The sequence below is a fragment of the Castor canadensis genome, chromosome 5 (assembly GCF_047511655.1).
Source record: "Castor canadensis chromosome 5, mCasCan1.hap1v2, whole genome shotgun sequence".
NCBI classification, from domain to species: domain Eukaryota; kingdom Metazoa; phylum Chordata; class Mammalia; order Rodentia; family Castoridae; genus Castor; species Castor canadensis.
This window is the reverse complement of record NC_133390.1, coordinates 35,570,530-35,591,810: the sequence shown is the minus strand read 5'-3', so window position 1 is coordinate 35,591,810 and position 21,281 is coordinate 35,570,530. Positions and strand designations below refer to the sequence as shown.

Below are 21,281 nucleotides of genomic sequence, written 5' to 3'. Positions count from 1 at the left end.
TCAGATGGAATAAGTACATTTTGTACTCCCTCTCCCACTAAATACAACTATTAAATGTAGACTTCATTGAGTTGTATTATGACTACAAAAAAATAAAGAATCATAGATGAATCAGAAAAGACCACAATGCAGTGTACCAATAAACTGGCATGAAATTATCAAAGAGGGAAAATGTGAAAGGACACAGGAAATCATGACATACTGAAGATTTCTGATTGGAAATTTTGACATATTTATGGAAGGGCAAATTAGAAAATGATATAATCCTGGGAAGGGTATTCATCAGAATAGGTATTCAGGCAAATTGACAGGAAGGAAAAAAAACACCTCATATAAAATAAGAATCAACAACTTGAACAGTAAAATATAAGAATTAACAGTTATAAAATCCTGAAAAGGAGAATTCATCCCGATAATTCTATACTTAGTTCACATATCACTTACCTGTTACCATGAAATACATGTAATTATAGATGTCCAGTTTTAGAGCAATAGTAAAAAAAAAAAAAAACTTTAAGAAACAAATGATTGAGAATAACAAATTAAGTATAGAAAAATGTGAACACAAAGGAAATGAATGTGAGCAATGAAGATTGTAAAGATTACAGATGAATCTATAAGATATTTGTTAAATGACCAGAAACTTATAAAGTATTGGTAATTTGTTTATGTATTTCTTTGAAATCTAAATGAATAATGACAACATGACTTGAAATATAAAAATATCTGCCTCATGATTTTTGGTATAGAAGAAATTATTCCAGAGAAAATTTAATAATGTTTTGAAACTAAAAGTAGTAAATTAATATAATTAGTTGAAAATAGTAATAAACATAGAACAGAGACATGAAAAAGTAAAAGCCTCATCCCATTAGACTGAAAATAGAAAAACAATGAGAAAGGTCCTGTTGGAGGGATATAGTAGATACAGGCTTATATGTACTGAGGTATGGTTAATAAACAAGTGGGACATCCTGAGTTCAAATCCCAGCACCCACAGAAAAGCAAGAATAAAATGAAAATGTCAAATATACTAGTTGTTATGGTAAATATAAATAGACTATATTCTATTACTAAAAATGATTTTTATCAATAAATATGTAAACAAATACATCTAGGTATATTCTATTGGAAGAATATATTAGTGAAAGGGATAAAGAGTATAAGTAGAAATTGGGTGAAGAGATACTAGAGAGATACAAAGAAAGAGAAAGAAGAAAATCAACAATAAGAAAAATTTTTGTTAAATTTCATTAAGAAGAATGAAGAGTGACATATCTTAACATTTTACAAAGACACAATAGACACAATAGTCAAATCTCTATAATATAAGTATAAAAAACTTGCCATATGTCTAAATTGTCCAAATCCAGTCCAGAGAAAGAGAAAGAGAGAGACAAAGAAAGAGAAGAGAGAGAGAAAGAAAGAAAGAGAGAGAGAGAGAGAGAGAGATGCTTACATCACCAATAATTTAATTGTGCTAGAAAGAATCAGGCTTGCATCCAATAATTCATCAACACTGAAAGTTAAAAGACAGTGAAGTGATAGACTGGTTGGAGAAAATGACTGAAGGGTGCTGGAAAGCTGCAAAAATTCAACTACAACAGCATCCGTGCAAGGAAAGTGGAGCAAGAAATCATTGGAAAGAGAATTCAACACCATGACCTTGTGTCTTAATGTAGAAAAATTTTAGATTTCTTGAAATGAACAGCACACTTCATGTTCCTGTCAGCTGTTGGTGTGTCTTGGTTGATAGCAGTGTCCCCATGACTCTAGTCGAGTTAAAAAGGCAGAAGGTTTAGGTGTCAATAAACAATCTTAGGAACAAACCTTATTTCAATATTCAGAATACTTTTTTGACAACAAAGCATGTCCTTGCATTTAAAAATAACTAACAATTGTCTTTCACCATTGTTTTGGAAAATCCACTAAAAAATATCCCAGCTTAAACCATAGCCCTGATACTTCACTACCACCAAATTCTCCACAAATACCAGAGTCCACTGAATCTGTTATTTTAGTGGCTATTAATTAAAAGGAACCAACAAAATATAGTAAAGATAATCGAATTAAGAAATATATTCAAAGAATAAGAAATAGATAATATTTTAAAATAATGAAGTAAAATAAAATATTTTACTCATTTAATAGAATTTAATGAAGTAATAACTTGTGAAATGACTAAAAGAAAAATAAAATAACACCATGGAACAGGAGACACAAACAAGGAGATAATATATTATGTCCTTTTTCAGAATAAAAGTGTAAGACAAATGAACTATCCCACACAAATGAAGGTGAAATTGGTAATAAATAACTGAAAACTGAATTCTTGGATCAAAAACTAAGGTGTCTTAATGTACACATCTCCTAAATTTTTATATGGAAAGCAGATTAAATGTATCAAAGAGAAACTGAGAGTTATATAAATTCATAAAAGTATGAGCTACACATGTAAGCATGGAATATTCAAAGAAGAAAGCAAAATAACAAAGGAGAACAAAAAAATCTTACAAAAAGAAAGGGCAAGGTAAAGCAATGAGAATCAAGGAAGGCAAGAGGGGAAGCTCCATCTAGCCTTCTGCTTCTTATGGCAATATTCAGCAGTTGAAGACAGAGAATATTACCATAGAAAAATTTTGAATAGCCGTGAAACGTGAAGAGACACTAAAGCAAAGGAGTATTGATTAAAATTAACAACACTCAGGACACACACTCACATCCCTGTCTTCCACCTGGGCAAGACCAAGAGGTCCCCCAGGACCCTCTATTCCACAGCCCACCCTCCCGAACCCATCGCTCCTTACCTGAGGGGCACAATCAGGTCTCCCAAGGGGCCACAAGTATCCATGGACCTCTGCAATTGTCCACCACAAACAGAGCAGGTTGAGCTTAAGGAGGATCCAAGATGGCAACTAGAGTGCAGAAGCAGACAGCATGAGCTCTGTAAGTCAAAATTTTGCTAAGATGCTGTAACCACACTTGGCAGGAAAAAAGCACCAAGAGGAATCAGGACTTTGACACCCTGAACCCCTGGCCCATACAAAGCTTCTCTGCACCACATTACACTGAGAAAATAGGATGGCTCCCATGCCACCGGATGACAGCTCCAAACTTGCTTGGGAGACATCCAGCAGGTCAACAGGTGAGCAAATAAGTAGCACATGGTATTCCCACAGCCACCCCTGGGATAAACTAGCATAGCCCTCTGGACAGACTGACCCCCCCAGCCCCGCAAAAAAAAAAAAAAAAGAAAAACAACTGAATAATAAGCAAGGAACTGAAAAGGAACATGAATCAGAGTGGGGAGGGGTGCTCTAAGCATACTGGAGAATGGGAAGGGGCAAGGAGGGGATTCAAGCACGAACTTTCAGTAAACAAAGGCTGGAAGGCAGAAGGGCCAACAGTGGGCGGGTGATAAGCCACTGCCTAAAATAGGGCAGATAGCAGTCCACAAAGCTCATCTCCTGAGGCAGTGAGCAACACCCAAAGTCAAATGACTTTGCAAAACTGAAAAGCAATCAGCAAACCAGCATAACATACTGATAGCACAGAGCCAGCTGATGGATCTCTAACCTTGCCCCAGAGAAAAGGGGCAAGGCAAAGGCACAAGCTCCCAGGAAATCAACAAAGAGAAAACCACCTGCAAAGCAGGACAGCTGATGAACCACAGAGCTCATCTCCAGAACCTGAGGACAAGCCACAGCTCATTGAAGGAGGAGCTGACTAAGCAGCTGCTACTGAAAGATGGGAAAAAAACCTGGTGAGTCACCCCAACAACTTGGCAAGACTAAGACACAGCTTCTGCTTAAATACTAACACCAGGACTGGACATGGTCAACCAAAGCATATAAGAGGCACTCAAGAAATTCCAAGACACCAAAAATAAAGACTATGAGAAGACACAAAAACAAATAAATGAACTCATAAGACCCCTAAATAAACACCAAAGTGAAATAGAAAACACCATAAATAGAAGGATAAATGAATTAAGAATTGAGAGTGACAATTTTGAAGAGAAGTGACCCATGATATGGAAAACCTCAGAAAAAACAATGAAACAGAAACACAAAACACAATGGAGGGCCACTCCAGCAGACTGGAACAAGATGAAGACAAAAATCTCAGAATTTGAAGATGAAATGGAAATTAAAAGAAAAACTGAAGAGCTATTAGTCAAACAACTCAAGACCAGTGAAAAGAATATGAAAGAACTCACCAACTCCATCAAAAGACCAAACCTGAGAATCACGGGCATTGACGGAGAAGAGGTCCAAGCAAAAGGGCTTTGCAATGTATTCAACAAAATAATAACAGAGAATTTCCCAAATCTAGAGAAAACTATGCCCATTCAGGTTTAGGAAGCCTCCAGGACACCAAACAGACTTTGCCAAAATAGAACTACCCCACAACATATTATCATTAAAACAACAAGCACAGAGAATAGAGAAAGAATATTGAAGGCTGTAAGAGAGAAAAAACAAGTAACATACAAAGGTAAACCCATCAAAATCACAGCAGATTTCTCAACAGAAACCTTAAAAGCAAGAAAAGCATGGAGTGAGGCATTCCAGGCACTGAATGAAAGTAACTTCTACCCTAGGATACTGTACCCAGCAAAACTATCATTCAAAATAGATGGAGCAATAAAAGTCTTCATGATAAGTAAAAACTAAAACAATATATGGCCACCAAGGCACCACTACAAAATATTCTTCAAGGAATTCCGCATACAGAAAATGAAAGTAAACAAAACCATGAAAGGACAGGCAGTACCAAACCACAGAAGAAAAGACAAGAAAGTAGAGAGTAACATTGATTCAGCTGTACACAATTAAACCCTTAAACAACAAAAATAACTAAATGACAGGAATCACCACATACCTATCTATATTAACACTGAATGTTAACAGACTTAACTCCCCCAAAAAAAGACACTGGCAAACTGGATTAAAAAGGAAGATCCAACAATCTGTTGCTTATAAGAGAACCATCTCATCAACAGAAACAAACACTGGCTTAGGGTGAAAGGTTGGAAAAAGATTTACCAAGCCAATGGCTCCCAAAAATATGCAGGAGTAGCAATACTTATCTCAGACAAAGTAGACTTTAAGCTTACATTGATCAAATGAGATAAAGAAGGACACTCCATACTAATAAAAGGGAAAATACACCAAAAGGAAAAAATAACAATTATTAACCTATATGAACCCAACTTTATCAAACATACTCTGAAGGATGTAAAACATATATAGACTCCAACACAGTGGTAGTGGGAGACTTTAATACCCCCTATCACCAAGAGATAGGTCATCCAAACAAAAAATCAATAAAGAAATTCTAGAACTAAATCACACCATAGGTCAAAGGGACCTAGCTGATGTCTACACAACATTTCTTCCAATGTCCACACAATATACATTCTTCTCAGCAGCCCATGGAAGCTTCTCCAAATTGATCATATCTTAGGGCACAAAGCAAGCCTCAGCAAACTGAAGAAAATAGAAATAATCCTATGTGTTCTACCTGATCACAATGCATTAAAACTAGAACTGAACAACAAAAACAATAGTAAAAAACAGGCAAATAGTTGGAAGCTGAACAACACATTGCTCAATGATCAATGGGTCATTGATGAAATGAAAGAGGAAATTAAAAAAGTTTCTGGAAGTTATTGAAAATGAAAACACGACCTACCAGAACCTATGGGACACAGCAAAGGCAGAATATTTGATTACATAACTGGGGTAAAGTACCATATCAGTCATATACTGATACCCCTTTATTCCAAAGGGATAAAAATCTTGAATGTAAAAAAACATGCTTAGGATAGAAGCAGTGATCATGATGGGGAAAAAAAAAGCATTTACAACCTTTATAACCAAGAGCTTCTTCCTCTAACTTTTCTGTATCTTATACTACTTTCTTCTTTTCTTTTGTTTTGTGTTTTGATACTATGTGTCCCAGGCTAGCCTCAATACAGGATCCTTCCAACTTTACCTCAATGCTGGGATTACAGATGTGTGCCACCACACATGGCTCAAGTCTAACACTTTTAATTAAATAGATGGGTTGTTTGAGACTGGTCCAAGAACTCAGAAGTTTTAGACCCTGGGTAACTGAAACAATATGTATCTTGCCCTGCCCAAGACATCTCAGAGTGTTACAGCACTTGGAACATTCTTTTTGTACTGAGCTCCTACATTTAGACAAAATTCTATTGCCTCAATACTTGAAAAGCAAAAGCAAAGAATGTGAATAATTATTTTATAGAAGACAAAATTCCCAGGTTTCAGGAAAATCAAGTATAGAAGGAGGATTTTCAGTATATTAACTTACATGTTATGAAGTTAAAGAAAAAACAGAATTTTAAAATATATCTCTTAATAAGACTTAATCAAAGAGGCAATTAAAATTGAAAGTACTTTTATCTAGGATCTCAATATAACACAGATTAACACAAAAATTAGAGTTTGTGGAGTCAAACATGCTATATATTAGATGTGTTGACTGGGAAAAATTGTAAATGTCCATGCTTCAGTTTTCCATCAGAAAATTATGGAAAATAGTAGTACATACTTCACACTTTCATGTATTATCCAAAATAATACATACAAAGTGCTAAGCAACTGCCTCATCAGCAAACCCCTTCTAAAATCAGCAGTGACATTAATGTTTCATGCCAAATCATGTATCACACTAAAGCTGTCCTAAAGTTTTTCCCAAAATAAAATACAATGTATACCCTTCAATGTTTTTACTAAAGATTAAGAAGCTAGAGTCACTTCCATTTATGCATATTTGCAATTAAATATTTAACAATACTTGAAACATTTGCTGATTCTTTGTCAAAGCTCTCTCCCACCTATTTGTTACTCACTAATCAGTTTGCTTTATTTCTGGAGCAGAAGTATTATAAATAGAGTTTCCAATATAATGTGTGGATATTGTTTTATTGTAATAACATTACAGAGAACAATTTTACTACAAATAGTTGAGTCTTTGTTAACATGGAAAAAGAGTACAAAATACCATGTCTCATTTGTAAAAAAATGTGCATTAACATATATTGTATTGAAATATTTTCTAAAAATATCTGCTATTTAAATGAATGTTATGCACAAAAAATCTTAAGTTTTTGTTCTTTGTAATAATTTGTAAATAATTTATGTATCTAATATAAATTATTTAATAATGTTGATTTTAAAAACCTTTAAAGAAATTTTAAAAATAAAATTCTGTATCTTCCACAGTCTAGATGTAAATAGTGTTAATAATTTACCGTATACACATTTTTGTATTGCTTTTCATTATATGGAATATGTATAAATATATGTATTTGTATATATACACATATACATATAATAAAATCTAATGTTCTGATTGATGAACTTCTGTCAAAATACCTATCTGCAGCCTATTGTTAACAACATAGCATGCCTTTCCAAAGATGTTTATAATATTCCATTATTTTCTCATTTGGTTGTAGTATAATTCTAAGTCACTAGAAAATGTAAAAAAATTGGGCTCACTTGTGGGTCAGGGTCTATAACACACATTTGCCATAGCCATCCACCTTGAGACCAACAATAGCACCAAGATACATATCCTGGGGCTGGGCTCCTGGTACTCTCCTACAGGCCAAGTGACTGTGAAGTTAGCAACTGACCTTGGGTACCACTACATTGACTGCACCCATGTGTACCAGAATGAGAAGGAGGTGTGGATGGCTCTCTAGAAGCTCAAAGAACAGAAGGTGAAGCACCAGGACATTTCCATTGTCAGTAAGCTGTGATGCACATTCCACAACAAGAGCCTGGTGAAAAGAAGCTTTCAGAAGACAGTGACCTGAAGCTGGACTACCTGGACTTCTACCTTGTTCACTGTCAAACAGGCTTCAAGATGGGGGTAAATATTTCCCGTTGGATATATCTGGCTATGAGGTTCCCAGCTACATGGATTTTATGGACATCTGGACTACCATGGAGGAACTGGTGGGTGAAAGGCTGATGTAAACAATTGGCATTTCCAATTTCAACCATCTCCAGATCGAAAGTCTCTTAAATAAACCCGGCTTAAAATATAAACTAGCAGTTAACCAGATTAAGTGCCACCTGTACCTACCTCAGGAGAAGTTGATCCAGTGCTGCCATTCCAAAGGCATTGTTCTGACTGTCTACAGTCCCCTCAGCTCTCCTGACAGGCCCTGGGCCCATCATAAAGATACTTCCAACCTGGAGGTTCCCAATATCGGGGCCATTGCAGCCAAGGACAATAAAACTATAACCCAGGTGCTAATTCAGTTTCCCATGCAGAGGAATTTGGTGGTGATTCCCAAGTCTGTGACACTGCCATGCATTGCTGGAAGTTTTCAGGTCTTTGAGCAGTGAGGCCATGGCCACTTGACTCAGATACAACAGGAACTGAAGGGTCTGTGCCATGGCAAGGTATGCTACCCACAGGGATTATTCTTTCCTGCAACTTGAAGCTGTGGAAGACGACTGCTCTTTCCTGCATGACATGCACCCGTTCTTCCTACCTGTTTTTCCCTGCAAGTATGTGTGATCCATGTCCCTTGGCAGGGGACAGCAAACTGCAGACTAGGCACCCAGGATGTGTTATCTTGACATAGAGTTTGAAGAACAGTATCAGTAGACTATGTGTCTCTTCCAGCCTTTTCATTGCCTTTCTTCTGGGCCAGCCAGAGAAAGAACCACTGGAATACCCTTTTTAACCAAAGAGAAGCAAAATCTACTGAATCAAAATAGTGCCACTAACAATTGTGTTTTGACTGTTTTGAATTATAATCCTTTCAACTAAACTTCTCTTTGCATTAAACAAAAAGTACTTTTGTGAATATGTAAAAAATAAAGTATTTAATAGTGTTTTTGCATTTATAGATTTGTGCTGAATTGTTTTAAGGAAATATTTTAACATATATTCTAAATATTTAATGTAAAGATACTTGTGTCTTTTTCCAATGTAAAGAATGTAATGCAGTTTATTATTAAAGATCTCTGTGGTTTAATGTTGTTAATCAACATAGTAGGCAGAAGGCCTAAAGATCCCTGCTTCCTGGCACTGCATAATGCCTTCTTCATTAAGTGGGACCTATGAGTATAATGGATAGTGCCTTCTTTGTTTAACAGGACACAGATTGTCACTGTGGTGATTATGGTATTCTGTTCAAAACTTCCCTATCACAGATGGGAGGGAGTCTCTTGCGAGTCTTGAAGAAGCAACCTGACATGATATGGGAATAACTATGTGGCCTGGAGGCCCTGGAAATCTCCAGGAGCTGAGGACCTCAGTCAGTCCTTTAGTAGCAAGGAACTGAATGAGCATGGACGAGCACTCAGGGTCTCATTTGTGAAATTATATCCTCAACCGACATCTTGAGTTAAGGATAGGGAAAACCTGATCAGTAGACAATCCCCAGGTTCCTGACTCACAGAAACTGACAATTACTGCATTATTTTATACCACTAAATTAGTGGTAATTTACTATGCTGCAGTTAAAAAAAACTCATATTATTAAACAAAAATATAGATCTTTGAACTGGGGGCAAGGATCAAGGAGTAGAATACTTGGTTAGGAAGTGCAAGGTCCTGAGTCAACCCCAAATACAGCCAAATATATATAATATATATATAAACATATAAATATAAAATAAACATACAAATATATATTTATATCTATGTTTTTATTGTGGAAAATGAGATGGAGAGGGTAGAACAAAGATAAATTCATAAAGATATCAAACTTCCACTTAGGTTTCAGAAAGTTAAAAAAGAACATTGCTAATACCCTTACAATGAAAAATAAAATCTAAAATATCACAATTTTTTGACCTCATTAGATAGCTGAGGTCTCAATGTCTGACATCTACAGAAAAGTACTTATCTCCAAGGAAGTTTATATTAGATCTAGAGTTAGAAAATTCAAGTTGGAGTTGTATCTTGAACTAGTCAAATGAAATTTGTAAAGTCTCTTAATTACTGAGACTTTTTTCTTCTGTATTAACAAAAATAATGAAATCTGCTTTATGAACTTCATAGAATCATTGAAAGAGACAGATAAAATAGGTGTAAAAGTAATTTACATAATATAAAATGCAAAGAATAATATATTATGTTAAAATACATTTTCAAAAATATCATCAAGGATAAAAGATATCCAAAGTAAAGGCATGCTATATGTTATTTTCAAAATCTGCTATTTTCTAATTAATTGAAATATCATGAACAGATTTATATATCAATAAATGGATGTGCCATTTAAATTATAATTTTAAAACTTGTTAGTTTTTCATTTTTAAGATGTCTTCAGTTATCATTTCCATACATAATTTTTATAAATTTTCAGATTTTAACTTGTAAGGAAGAAGAATATCAAATTGCATGTTATGTTGAGTCCTAATCCAGGATTACATGGGGCAATTATTTAAAGCTAAACTTTGAAAATAAAATGCAGGTTAAATTAGTCATTTAACACATAAAGTATAAAAAGTTGTATTATATTTTCAAAAATATTTTTAGCATTTATAGTCATGAAACATTAAATCTTCAAATATAAGTTTCAGCATATCCCTCAATAAAATATTCTATATCATACAGATGTATGCAATAATAAATTTGAGGATATATAAGTCATCTGAATGAACTGGGGTTGCTGCTTACTTCACATAGAAAATTCTATTTTAGTGTTAAATATAAGAAAATATAAAGCACAGAAATGAAATGATGTCTCTTAAAAATCTTTCAACAACTTGAGTACTGATTGGTGATATTTTAGGGTACACTATTTTCTAAGAAGGTTACATTGATAGCAGATGGCACACTGAACTCAAATAAAGCAAATTGATAACCACTATAATGTGGCATGCATATCCCATTTAAAAACAATGAATTTCTTTGTGGAAAGGTGCAATCATCATTGAGTTAAATACCTGAAGGCAAATATGGCATTTGTCCAAGAAATATTTTTGTGGAGGAGAGGAAATATTGATATAGAGACTTAGAGATCTATTTTTTTAATTTAATTCCTCTCAAGAAGTCAGAGCAATGATTCTAATTTATAGCAATAATCTCTTACATGATTAACTAATGGTAGACAACTCAGGAGGGTTATAGTTGTCTATAATGCAGATGTGAAGCAGAATAAAAAACAACAGTCCTGTTATGGCCATTATTTTCTTAAAACATATCTCTACTATCATTAAATTGTCCTTTTAAAGTTTGCATCTGGAGATTAATTTATAAGAAATAATTGTCAGTAAAGTTAAACTGCATAACTACATAATAAACCTGCAAATTATCTCTCTGCAGGGAAAAACATCATAGAATGGTGCAACTGTACTGACAAGGGACCATCAGAAAAATTAAGGAAAATATGTATACTTTATTGAAGTATTGCCACTATGATTGCCTAATCACATGCATCTCTCATTAAATAAGTGAAAAAACAAACCCAATGTCCAATCAGAAGGGAGTCATAGGAGATATGTTCAAGGAGAAAGAGTAAGAAACCAATTTATGATATGTATCACCAAGAATGTTCTAAATAGTGTCATATATAAAAATTTTTGGAAAAATCCTAGGAGAGTGATTCTCTGACTTAGCAATCCATTTCAGAGTTTCAGAAATTTTGGAAATGAATTTCTCCTTCATGTATTTCTTATTTATTAGTTGATTTACCATACTTTACAGTTTATATTCTATTATAATCTCTCAAGTTTTTTATTTATCCTTAATCCCATAATAGCAGCAATTTTACAACATCATAATTTTAAAAAAATTATACATTTTTCCCATTCTTTCAATGATTCTACATTCCATTAATAATTTTTGGTAAGTCATTCATTTAACAGCTGAAATAGAAACTTCTCCAGCTACAGTAGTGATTTCAACCTCTTGAACTAGTTGTCTCTGTTATTGTTCACAAAAGTATTGTTCTTTTTAAGTCCTTGAAGTAGTCACTGTTGCAAATCATCTGCAACAAGTGACATGTGTTACTTTTAAGCCAGAACATTTGATTGACAATAAAAAACTTTCCAGAACACCTTTATCTGCTGTCTTGCTGCAATAACGGAGACATATGTTCAGATGGAGATGCTGTAGAACTGAAACATCTGTAATCAATGAGCTATAACATGTAGGAGAGATACCCTAGAGAGTGGCTCAGACATATGGCAGATCTTGTGTGAGCAAGTGTATTTCTTGTGCTTGTCAACAGAGATTCTGAAATTTATTAGCACAGCATAACCTAAACTACTGACTCATCATGGTAGAATTGTTGTAAAATTTCATATTTAAAGGAATCATTTTGATGAGTCTTCTCTGTATTTCTTTCTTCATTAAGGGGTGAATAACTGAATTTACTTTGTTAACACATAAAAATAACAATAGAATCACCATGCCACTAAACAGATCATATCCTTCTGTGGCTGCAAATATCATTTCACCTCTTCTCAGTGCTCTATGTCAAACTTCTTTCCATTGAAAGCAAAGATGTAACTCAACACTCATCTATCACCAATAAATAGGTCATTTAGGCAAAAAAAAAAAAGTCAACAAAGGAACTCTAGAATGACACCATAGATCTAATAGACTGGACAGAGGTCTACAGAGTATTCCATCATGCAACAGCACAATATACATTCTTCTCTGTAGTCCATGGAACTTTCTCCAAAATAGAGCATTTTTTAGGTCACAAAGCAAGTCTTAACAAATACAAAAAAATTGACATAACTCCTGAATACTGTCTAGAACAGACTAGAAGTCATACTGTCTATAAAACTAGAACTCAACAATAAAACAAAAAGTGGAAAATACTCAAACACCTGGAGGCTGAATATGATCAATTTGTTATTGAAGAAATAAGAGAGGAAACCAGAAATTTCCAGGAATTTAATGAGAATGAAAGCAAACACCACCAGAACCTATGGGACATAGCAAAGGAAGTACTAATGGGAAAATTTATGGCCATGAACAAAACTATTAAAAACACAGATCTCAAATAAGGAACCTAATTCTGCATCTCAAACTCCTAGAAAAACAAGACCAAGCTAAACCTAATGCTAGAAAAATGAGAGAAAATGTACAAATATGGGCCAAAATAAATAAAATAGATAACAAAAAACACAAAGACTCAACAAAACAAAAAGCTGATTCCTTGAAAAGATAAGTAAAATTGGAAAACTCCTTGCCAGTCTTACAAAAATTAGGAAGGAAAAGACCCAAATTAATAAATTTGGATTCACTTGTGAATTCTACTAGACCTTTAAAAAAGAACTAATACCAAAACTCCTCAAACTTTTCCATGGAAAAAAAGGGAAGGAATGTTGCCAAAATCACTCTATGAAGCCAGTATTATGTGCATGCCAAAACTGGACAAGGACACAACAAAAAAAACCAGAATTACAGGCCAATTTCTTTAATGAACATAGATGCAAAAATCCTCAATAAAATACTGGCAAATTGAATCCAACAGCATATCATACACCATGATCAAGTCAATTTCATCCCAAGGATAGTTCACTATATGCAAATCATTAAATGTAATGCAGTATATTAACAGAAGCAAAGACAAAAGCCACATGATCATTTCAATAGAAACAGAAAAAACCTTTGACAAAACTCAGTATCTTTTCATGACATGAGCTCTGATGTAACTAGGAATAGAAGGAATATATCTCAACCTAATAAAGGCTATATATGACAAGCCTATAGTGAACATCACACTAAATGGGAAAAGACTAAAATGATTTCCTCTAAATTCAGGAAAGAGACAAAGTTGTCCACATTCTGCACTCTGATTCAACATTATCTTGAATTACTAGCCAGAACAGTGTCAGGAAGAAGAAATAACATGAATCTAAATTTGAAAGGCAGTAGTCAAATTATCCTTATTTACAGATTGCATGATGTTATACCTAAAAGACCCAAAAAAACTCCACCAAAAAACTCCTACATATCATACATGGCTTCAGCAAAATAGCAGGATATAAAATAAATTCTAAAAATCAGTAACCTTTCTATACGCTAACAATAAACAGATTGAGAAAGAATATAATAAAATAATTCCATTTACAGTAGCTTCAAAAAATAAAATACCTAGGAATAAACTTAGAAAAGAATGTGAAAGACCTCTACAAGGAAAACTATAACCTTTTGAAGAAAGAAAGTGAAGAAGACTGCAGAAGATGGAAAGATCTCCAATACTCCTGTACTGGCAGAATCAATATTATGAAAATGGCTGTTACATTAGGCAATTTATATGTTCAATGCAATTCCCATCAAAATTCCAATGATATTCATTACAGAGATCAAAAAAATCAACCCTAAAGTTCATTTGGAAGCACAAAAGGCCAGGAATAGCCAAGGCAAAAAGAGCAATACTGGAAATATCAAAATGCCAAATTTCAAACTATACTGCAGAGTCATAGCAATAAAAACCATATGGCACTAGCACAAAAACAGATGTGAAGAGCAGTGGAACAGAATAGAAGACCCACATATGAATCAATACAGCTATGCCCACCTGATTTTGACAAAGTCTCCAAAAACATGCAATGGAGAATATATAGCTTCTTAACAAATGTTAGTGAGAAAACTGGATATCTTTCTGCAGAAAACTGAAACTAGATCCATGTCTATCACCCATTACAAATGTCAACTCAAAATGTATCAATGACCTTAATATAAGACCTGAAACTTTGAAGCGAGTGCAGGAAAGAACAGGGAATACATTTGAACTACTAGGCATGGGGTAATAACTTCCTAAAAATAACTCAAATGGCTCAGCAAATAAGAGAAAGTATTGACAAATAGGACTACATGAAATTAAAGAGCTTCTGCACAATAAAAGGAATTGTTGCTAAATTAAAGAAGCAGTCCACAGAATGGGAGAAAATCTTGGCCAGCTATCCATTTGAAAAGGAATTATTAACCAGAATGTCCAGGGTCCTCAAAAAACTAAATGCCCCAAAAATCAATGACCCAATTGGACAAATAAACTGAACAGAACTTTTTCAAAGAAAGAGGTCCAAATGGCTAAAAGACACAGAAAGAAACGTTCAACATCCCTGGCCATAAAGGAAATACAAATCAAAACCATGTTAATAAGATTCTACCTCACTCCTGTTAGAATGGCTACTATAAGGATCACAAACAACAACAAATGTTGACAACGTTGTGGGGAAAAAGGAACCCTCATACACTGCTGGTGGCAATGTAAATCAGTACATACACTACAGAAAATAGCATGGAAGCAACTCTAGAAACTAAAAATAGAACTGCCATATGATACAGCAATACCACTTCTAGGGATATAACTGAAGGACTGTAAGTCAGGTTATAATAAAGGCACCTGCACACCCATGTTTGTTGCAGCATTATTGACAATAGCTAAGGTACGGAAACAGCCAAGATGCCCCACTACTGATGAATGAATAATGTGGTATTTATATACAATGGAATTTTATTCAGCTACAAAAAAGAATGAAATTTTGTCACGTACAGATAAATGGATGGAAAAGGCGAATATCATCTTATGTGAAGTTATTCAGAAGGCCAAAAGCCACATGTTTTCTCTCATATGTGGACTGTAATCCTGATACAAATATAGCAATATTATGAAAAACAGGTCACGCTAAGGGAAGGTCGCATACAAGAGAGTGAGGGTAAAATAAAGAAGAAGGTGAATATGGTTGAGGTAGTTTCTATGCAGGAATCAAAAATAGAATTTTAAAACTTGTTGAAAGCACCATAAGAAGCAGGACTAAGGTAGAAAGAAGAAAAATAGCGGAGGGGAACAAATTTGGTTACAATACACATATACATGAAATGTCACAAAGAAACTCTCTGTGTAGCTATGTTAAACAAAAAAAAATGTCATTTTTTTCTTTTTTTTTACAAAATTGTAGAACAGGAGGACAGAACAGTTCTGCCTGTAGGGATTGATACCAGTGGGAGAGGGGAGGAAGTCGGGGAAAGGGTATAGGAGGGTGAATATAGCACAAATACTGTGTACACATAATTGTAAATGGAAACATGAGATCTGTTGAAACTGTTTCAGGAATTGGAGGAGAGGGTGATAAAGGAGAATGATGGGGGGTTTAATTCAAGTATGATATATTTTTTATATTGTAAGGACCTTTGTGGATGCCACAATGTACCCCCATTCAGCACAACAATGAAAAAAAAAAAAAAGAAAAGAAAGCAAGGAAGTCAGGAAACAGTAAGACCAAGTAGTTGTAGAGACTTATGTCAATGACATAAATTAGAAGAATTACACGAAGTGTGTCTCTGCTATAAATATGTAAATGTCTAATAATTTCGTCTTGTTTTCCTCCAACCTATGGAGCAAGAGACCCGTCTGTGCTGCATAGACTCACAATGAGAGTTTTTCTTCTGTTCTCTTCCTAACTCATATCCTCCTTAAGTTTATTTCTGCCTCTGTGATGTATGTATTTTGTACTAAGTGTAAAACCAGACACTATTCTAACAGACTCTCAGACTTTCTCATTAAAAGGACAATGGAGGGAAGAAAGTGAGAGAAGTACCTGTTTTAGATTTTTTTTTTGTAAAATGTAATCTCTATTTTTAGAAATATCTATTATTAGATAATTACAAATTATGTAACTAAGAAATTGTAGTCATGAAAAATTCAAGCTTTTCAAATTTAGACAGTTCAACTCACTTTCCTGGGGCCTGAAAAAGGAATTAGACTAATATGATGTCCAATCCTTAACCTTTATTATTTCTAGGTCTTTCAAAAACTGCATTTTGTCATTGCTTAAACTATTTTTCTAATATGTTGAGACAATTTTCTGTGTTTACAGTGATAACAAACTACCTGATTTAGTTCAATTTACAATTTGAAGTCCATTTCCATTTTGTTATCTTTCATAAAATTGATTTTCCAGTCATATCTATGATTATGTATGAACAGTCTGACTGGACAGCCTGTGAACCACCTTGCAGTTGTGTAGTTGTCGTCTGATGACTTTCACTGCAGTTTTATCACAGATTGTGCCCTAACTTGTGGCAGATTATACTATGTCTTCTTTTGCGGCATCTGCACCTTCAGAAAATGTTTCTTTTAGTCTCTCATTTTGAAAAGTAGTAAGGGGAATTTGGAGAAAATATTCCTGGATTACAGCACTTTGAGAATAGAGCAGTAAAGAAAGTCTGAAGTTTAAATTCATGTATCTACTTGATTGGGACATAAAATGCCTGGATATCTGCTTAAACATTATTTCTGTGTGGCTATCAGGATATTTCTGGAAAAGATACTTCAATTGGAGTAAATTAACATTTGCATTTGTGTATTAAATAAAACAGCTGGTCCACTTCTGTGTTTGACACTCCTTTTTCTCAGTCACTTAGACTCACACTGGAATCTACGCCATTAGCTCTCTGTCTCTCAGACTTATTAACTGCACAGTTGGATAGATAGTTGGATTTTCTGGGTCTCCAGATTGTAGATGGAAGATTTTGCAACTTCTCAGATCTCTGCAAAATATTCTATCTATAGTTTATATAGACAGAAAGATAATTATAATGTATATAATAAAATAAATAATAATATAATATATGTGTAAATTGAAGCTATCCTGCTGATGCCATTTCTTCATCTGGGTACTAATTACATGGATGTGCCCAATTTGTGAAAATTGTATTTTATTAATTAAGCAACTTCTGTTTTATTGCAAAGGAAAGTTTTTAATGTCTATATATTTATGATCTGTAATGACATAATTTTGAAACAAACAACAAAATACTGTAATTTTTAACTACTATACAAATAAGGAACATTTGAATATACTAAAATAAATATACAAACCTCAAAGTAAACGAGTCATGGATGTTTCTGAGTAACATGAGATCAATTGTGTGAATTCTTGTTGCTGTTTTCTTATGATGTTTATTTACAAAATTGCATTTAAAAGTCATTTTACCTTTCTTGGTTAACTAAAAAGTTCTAATAAGTGGCTAGAACAACATCAGAACATGATATTTAGAAGTAGGTATGTATTGTTTTTCCTTAAACACACATGTTCCATTTCCTATTCTCATTTTCTGGAACCTCCCTGCCAATCTCTATCCTATTGGAGATAAAAGCAACCAAATAAAATGAAAATGTCCTCAACTTCTGAGTTCAGAAGCCACTGGTCTTGAAGTCCAATCTAAAAATCCATGGGATGGGAAAGGGATGAGTAGGGTCCAAAATGAGATAGTGATTCCCAGCATTGAACACTAATTATTCATTCTTCTGCTAGGGAGTCCTGTGAAAATCATAAAGTAGTTTTCTCCCATTGCTGCTTCTGAAGTGGATCATTGAAATGTACTTCAGCTGCCAGGTAGAATAAAGTCATAATTCCCCTGAGAAATCTACATTAATTTGAACCAAACTATACAAGCCATGTTCACTCATAGCATCAGGTAACCTTTAAATTCATCTGAAATGAAGGATACAGATCTAGGTGCCCATATAATGAATGAAGACATAAATGTAAGCCTCTGATAATTTGGGAGCAACAAAAAACAGCCCAATATTTGGTAGATCTTGAAGAACACAGAGAGGCACATTGCATATAACCAACTTATATGTGACACACATGTGCATATGTATGTGTATACACATGTGTACACATCTGTATAAATGTGTGTATATGTATGTGTGTAGACCATATATATATATATATATATATATATATATATATATATATATATGCTATGTATCTCTATCAGGGATATGAAGACAGAAGAAGATGATTAAACGTGACAGAATTTTTATATGCATCCAATTCAAACAATTGAATATAGATTAGAAAAGCAGCATATTCATTACAATGTTATTGAAATCTCTGAAGGAAAAAACCAAAGCATTTAATTGCTCCTTAATGTCAGGGACTGCATCTTTATGTACTCATTAAGTGACACATCATGCACACTTAATGCATACTTATTGAATAAATAAACAAAGGAACAAATGAATGAAGAAAAATGAATAATTTGACTTTCTATCATGTTTTGCACAAAACCACATATAATTATTAGGCACTTGAGACATGCATTGAATGCTAGGAGATTTGCAGATTCTGAAGAGGTATGCTATGAGGAATTTACCCTTGTGATGTATTATTACATTACTGAAGCTTTTCAAAGCAAATTTAATTTTGATTACAGTGCTTGCCCAGAAAATAAGAGATGAATGGTAGAAGCTAATGAGTTCAGCATTTCCATTCAGAATTTTAATAAATATAAAGAAACTTCTGGGATTGAGGGATTATAGTAAATTTTTCATGAAGGAAAATTCTGTTTTGGTGTTGTAGAGCCTTGGAATTCTTTCACTGGGACTTTTAAACTAAAGCTTATGCTAAGAAACCCACTTGTTACAATGTCACTTGCAATCATTGCTTTTGCATTAACTCTTCTAAGTTCCCAGGCTAATAAAAACAATTGCACTATTTTGCTACATTTGGTTTTTAAACCAGTATATCACACAACTATCTGTGGGACCAAAGTAAACAGTTCCACCCTAGTGTACAGGGTAAGATTTTAGTGAAAACACAAATCTCATTACAAAGTTTCAAGATTTTGCAATAATAAACTTATCAGAATGTATTCTAGCCATCCCTAGGTGGCTCATGCTTGTAATCTTAGCTACTTGGAACATGAAGATCAGGAAGGTGGTTCCAAGCCAGCCTACCCAAAAAGTTTGCGAGACCCCCATCTCAGTAGAAAAAAATCAAACAAAACTGGCCTGGTGATAAACGCTTGCTATCCAGTGAAGGTGGAAAGCTTAAAAACAGGACTATTGTAGTCCAGGCCTGCCTGAGCAAGAAGTGAGACCCTGTCTCCAAAATAGAGCAAAAAAGGCTGAAAGTGTGATCCAAGTGATAGGCACCTAACTTAGCAAGTACAAGGCTGAGTTCAAATCACATAACTGCCAAAAAATAAAATGTATTCTAGAAATAATCAAATAGTGAGGTTTTTAAAGAGAAATATATTAAGATTTTTCTAGAATTGTTATTGCTAAATACGTGTGTGTGTGTGTGTGTGTGTGTGTGTATGTGTGTGTGTGTGTGTGTGTGTGTGATCCCTGTCTTTTGGTCATTTACAGATGGTCTTCTTCCTCAGTATCTTGCACTTCTAATTTTGTCTCAATTGGTGCAGTAACTGCATCTTACAGAACGCAGTTATATCGGGTAGAAAGGTAACTGGCTTCATACTTGTTAATTTCTTTGACACTTTTATAACATCGAACTAATAGATATGAGATTTCCACAAACAGTAGGAAATATATAGAATTAGACTTAGAGAAAAAGAAATGAGATTGGGATTGGACAGGATGGATAAGCCATGGTGTGTTGGGGACCAGGCATGACCCTAGACTAGGAATAATGGAGTTCGCATAGCCTCTCCATGTAGGAGTTTGCACAGGCTCTCCATGTAGAAGTTCGCACAGCCTCTTCTAACATATTTTTCCCAGTACCTGATGTCTTGACCTTTGTTCTCACATTTCCTTGAAGTATACAACCTGCTGTGTCCACATACAGCCCCCGATGCAAAACTAGATAAAGTACCAGAACTGTTAGGAAACTCCTGATGCCAGATTAATCAATACCTTAGATAAGGTGTCCTGCATGCCTTGATGATTCCAGAACTGATGTGTGTAATTAAGCTTCATTAGTCTTTGGAAAATTAGCCCACCAAACCTCATTTCTTTCACCTTGCATCAAGAATTGTTAAAGCTTGATTTTTACCTGAGTGTTTTCCTTGTACTGACCTAATAAAATAAACACTCTGGTTCAGGTAGGTGCTCACGTTTCCTATCAAGAATGTGCAACCCACCCCCCCATCCCCAGCTTTTCTGTTGTATGTCTGTATGTTTGTGTGTGTCTTATTTCTCATTCCCCACTGCTCTTAGGTTCATGCAGCATATCCATGCAGGCCAGGGCAATGGTGACTTTTTGATAGTCATCCAATCTAATAGGAAGCTCCAGCACAAAGATGGCCTAATAGATGAACTCAGCGCTGAGCTAATATTGGTCAGCCTAGGACACTACTACACTAGCCAGGGTCTATTGAAGTAGATCCTGAAAGTGATAACACCTAGAGATTAGATGAACTACTTTCAATTGAATATCAGGCCACATGTGGAAGGGACAGGCAAGTTACATACCTCCAGGACTGCCACAACTCCAGACTCAAGGATGTCTGAGACTTTGATCTTTGGTCAACTTATTTTCAATATTAACTCAAGACATAAA

General features: G+C 34.5%; 1 pseudogene; it reads left to right on the top strand.

Annotated features, from left to right (window-relative positions):
* The first annotated feature begins 3,747 nt into the window (after positions 1–3,747).
* LOC141423449 (aldo-keto reductase family 1 member B1 pseudogene) lies at positions 3,748–8,565 on the top strand (annotated as a pseudogene).
* Positions 8,566–21,281: the final 12,716 nt, after the last annotated feature.